This window comes from Penaeus monodon, chromosome 8, assembly GCF_015228065.2.
Source record: "Penaeus monodon isolate SGIC_2016 chromosome 8, NSTDA_Pmon_1, whole genome shotgun sequence".
Classification (NCBI taxonomy): domain Eukaryota; kingdom Metazoa; phylum Arthropoda; class Malacostraca; order Decapoda; family Penaeidae; genus Penaeus; species Penaeus monodon.
This window is the reverse complement of record NC_051393.1, coordinates 29,687,440-29,691,909: the sequence shown is the minus strand read 5'-3', so window position 1 is coordinate 29,691,909 and position 4,470 is coordinate 29,687,440. Positions and strand designations below refer to the sequence as shown.

Genomic DNA, 4,470 nt, shown 5'->3' with positions numbered 1-4,470 from the left:
CGGACCGACGATAGCCGACACGGCACCGAAGGAGAACCCTGCTGCAGAACCGGGCACCTTAGGATATGTGGGAAGGACGTCATCGGAAGATCGCCATAGGCCTGCGGACCAGAATGTTCGTCAGAGCAGGTGTTAAGCTGTCCCATGATGTAGTGGACGGGCGGTGCCTGCCGAGACGCCCGTAAATCCAGCAAAGAACCAGGAACTCGCCAGCGCAGGTACCAGTCACCCCAGGATGCTGTGGATGGGCGACGCCTGGCGGATGCCCGCAGATCCAGTCAACTCCAGGAGCTTGTTAGCGCAGGTATCAGCCGCCTGAGATGCTGCCCCCTCCCTGCCCGACACCGTAGATCTAGATGAAGATTACGAGGACGAGGACGAGCAAACCGCCGAGAAGGACCTGAATGAGATCTGTGAGGACGTGTGGACGAGGACTGCGAGGAGGTCTAGATGAAGGCCTGTGCGAGACTTTCGAGGATGTGTGGACATCGAGGATGGACAGATTACACCGAGGACCAGGAGCATGAGGAGGACAGGGACGAGCAGCCACGAAGATGCACCAGGACAACGCACGCGAGATTGAGATGACCAGGCAAATCTAAGGCGCCTCGAGGGCGAGGCGCGAGTGGGTGGCCGAGCAATATAGCGTATGCATAAGCCTATTTCTGGACCATGTGGCTGTTTACCACGTGGATCCAAGTCCCAAATAAGAACCCTTCACTCATCGAGGCCGTAGATGACAATTATATCTGATCTCGTTTGACCCTTCAGTTCGTGATGAGAGCTCGACGCTGTAAGGTTGGCCTAGCCCTCTCCCTCTGGGCTGGCTGACCTGATCCTTGACCCAGCATACAGCCATACCAATATATAGACATTGTCTATATATTGCCCCACTTCCTATCTTTCTAAGAGGCTGATATTTCACATGCCTATTGATACACTTCTGTATGGACCATGTCTATATATTGGTGTTCCATGTGTTCCATACTGTGTGTGTCCACTCTTATTAATAGTCACGCTGTTAACCAGTATAACTACCCCTGCAAAGCCATTATAATAGAGTTCTATACCCGTTATAATGTGTGTGTGTGTGTTTGTGTGTGTGTGTGTGTGTGTGTGTGTGTTTGTGTGTTTGTGTGTGTGTGCATGTGTGTGTGTGGGTGTGTTGCATGTGTGCGTGCGTGCGTGTGTGTGTGGGTAAATATATATATATATATATACACATACACACATACACACACACATGCGCACACATAAATATGAATATGAATACACACACACACACACGGATATATTTAATCTAACTTCTTCAGTAAACCGAGTAAAACAGAGTATAAATCTCTTCCCTATAGAGGCCTCGTGGCACAATGGTAGCGCGTCTGACTCCAGATCAGAAGGCTGGGTGTTCGAGTCACTCCGGGGTCAAGAACCCTTTTGCTGCCAGGTTGCATAGGCTCACACTTTTTTACTTCCTAAGAGGCTGAATTTCACTCCCCATTGATACCCTTCTGTAGGGCCATGTGTATTTCCAGTATTAACTTAAAATTTTTCTGTTCCAACGGTGAAATGCTGTAAGGTGTGAACCCCTGCCGCAGTGGAAAGTATGAGCAGTTATCGGGTTTTTTTATTTGTATGGGCGCCACCCAAAAGAGCCTTTCATAAATAAAATCCTTGTGGCATTGTTAACTTGAGCATCGCCGTTCTTTTGTGGTCAAAGATCTGTGGAATGGGGCTCCTACCCCAGGGCGACCCCGCTTCACTGAGGAAAAACCCACCACAGGGGGGACTCCCATTTTGGGATCCCCCGTATTACGTTTGTCACCTGCAAAAGATGTAAAGATTAGTGTTGAGTCTGTGGCAAGATCATTCATGAAATTGCATATGAAAAAATTGGGCGCTGAGGGTTCCCAGGCTACTCAAAATTTCCAGAACAGACGATCCTTTTCCCCCAAACTCTGGGAGTTAATCTCGCTGTGATTAATGGGAACAGGGCTGTTTTTTTGCCATTCAGTTGCCCAAATAGTAAAATAAGAATTTGTATATATATAATGACTCAAAACAAAAATTTGTTATTAATTTATGATAAAATATAAAAATTTTTTCCAAAACACCACAAAAACCACACACCAAAAACCCACACACACCCACACACACACATATTTAAAAATTATATTAATATATATAATATATTACAACACCACAACACCCATACACCCAAACACCACAATAATAAATTTAATAATATATTATTTTAAATTATATATTATAGATAATATATATGTTTGTTCAAAAATGGAGAAAAAATTTAAGTATAACCATTATATTTCAAAATACCCCCCACACATTGTATATTATTATATATATTAAAATTTTAATTTATATATTTTTATTTCTAATACATATCACATACTTGGGGGTGTGTGTGTTTTGGTGTGTGTGTGTGTGTGTGGTTCTAATTACGTAAAATTATGTATATTATATCATATACATGTGTAGGTGTGTGTGTTGTGTGTTTTTGTGGTGTGTGTTGCGTGTGTGAGGGGGCGTGCGTGCGTGCGTGCGTGTTGATTGTGTTAATACATAAACACCACAAACCCCACAAAATTATATATATATATATATATATTATATATTATCATTTATATACATATTTGTGTTGTGCGTGCGTGTATGTATTTTGTGGTGTGTATGAAATATATATATATTCACACCAAACACAAAACCACAAAAATTGTAAAATAATACAACACTCCCAACCACACCCCCCAACGCATCACCCACACCATTTTTATGTATATTTATATATTATATAATATATTATAAAATTATATAAAACATATCTATAATAATATGATGTTTGATATATATATAGCATATTTTAATGTTGTTTGGTGGTATAGCATATACATAATTTTTTTTTTTACCATGGACCACGTTGCTTTTTCCCCCGGGGACCAACCCCAAAATGGGAACCCTTCACTCGCGGGGCTTGATGACAATTACATCTGTCTCTTTTTGACCCTTCGTTCGGCTAGAGCTGACCGGTAAGGTCGGCCTACCCTTCCCCCCGGGTTGGTGCCCTGCCCCTTTGACCCACATACACCCCCCAATAGACATTGTTTTCGTGTGTTCCATACTGTGTGTGTCCATCTTAAAAATAAAGATAAAGCCAATACAGTATATATTTGTTTTTTCTGTTACCAGTAAACCACGGGGGGCTGTTTACCACGGGGACCCAACCCCCAAATAAAAAACCATTCACTCAGCGGGGGCGGATACAATTAATTTGATCTTTTTTGCCCTTCTTCCAACGCCACGGAAAGGGTCGCCTAGCCTCCCCCTCTGAGGGTGATCCGTCACCGTACCTGAACCGCGGGGCGCTTTTACCCTTAAAAAATTGTACGTCTAGCGTTTTTCAACCCCTTTTACGTTTTTTTGAGTCCTGTCAGCCATTGTACTGAGTATGAAAACCCCGTTAATCTGGTGGCGTGGGGGGCGCTCATCCTTCTGGCTCGCAGCAAAAAAACCACCTCCAAAGAAGAAAATCCCCGCCCCGCTCAAAACTTTAAAGAAAAAACACATAAGTGCCTTTGGGGGCCCCTTTTTTCTTTTTTCTTTCCCTTCCTTCTTCGCCCAATATTGTTAAGCCTTTGTTTTTTTTTTTTGTGGGTAAAAAGTGCTAATGCAGTAAATGGCACGTTCTCACATTTTTTTTTTTTGACTTCAGATCGCTTTCCGGTGATCGGTATGTGGTCAATAAACATGTATCGATGTTAGTTAAGAAATTTAATTAATTTCTTCGTTTTAGAGATTTATTTTTGTTTCATCTCAATAAATTTAAAACGCGTTCGTGATTTTATCTTATCACAAATATCTTTTTCATTTTATCTCGTTCCTCTCCTTCCCCTGACCTGACCCCCCTCTCTCTTTCCTTTGGCAGGGGAAAACATGTAGGGTCAGACTCCCCTTTGGGTTCCCTGAAATTTTGGGTTTTGTTGTTTTTTTTGAAGTTTGGGGATTAACCTAGCATTGTACTTTGTTTTTGACACTTTCTATCGGCGCTAGAACGGAGTGTGAAACGCAATTTTATTAAAATTTATTAATTAAAATTTTAGCATAGGATTTTCCCCCTACATAGCCCAGGTTTGCTGATTTTCCCCCGGGTTTTTGCCGGAACGTGTAATAGATCTGCCTTGATGTCGACGTAGGTACAGGAAAAAAACCAAGTTATCCGTTCGATCGGCAACTTTGAGCGGTGGACCCACGATTACATCCTTAATTTTAGGCTTAGGATTTTTCCTGGCTCGAGCCCTTTCAGTAAAAGTAGGGCATTTTGGGAGGGGATCCCCCCTGTCGAATCTAACATGCATAGCTAGACATGTCCCTGGGCAGTTCAATTCTGCCCCCGAGAAGATTTGCTTTTTAAAATATTCAAATAGATTTTCATGTCCCCTTTTCTTTCATGCGTAC

General features: G+C 42.5%; 1 non-coding gene across 1 annotated transcript; it reads left to right on the top strand.

The window, feature by feature from the left end:
- The first annotated feature begins 1,353 nt into the window (after positions 1 to 1,353).
- On the top strand, positions 1,354 to 1,425 carry Trnaw-cca. The gene has a single exon. It is a non-coding gene; the product is annotated as a tRNA-Trp (tRNA).
- The last annotated feature ends 3,045 nt before the right edge of the window (positions 1,426 to 4,470 follow it).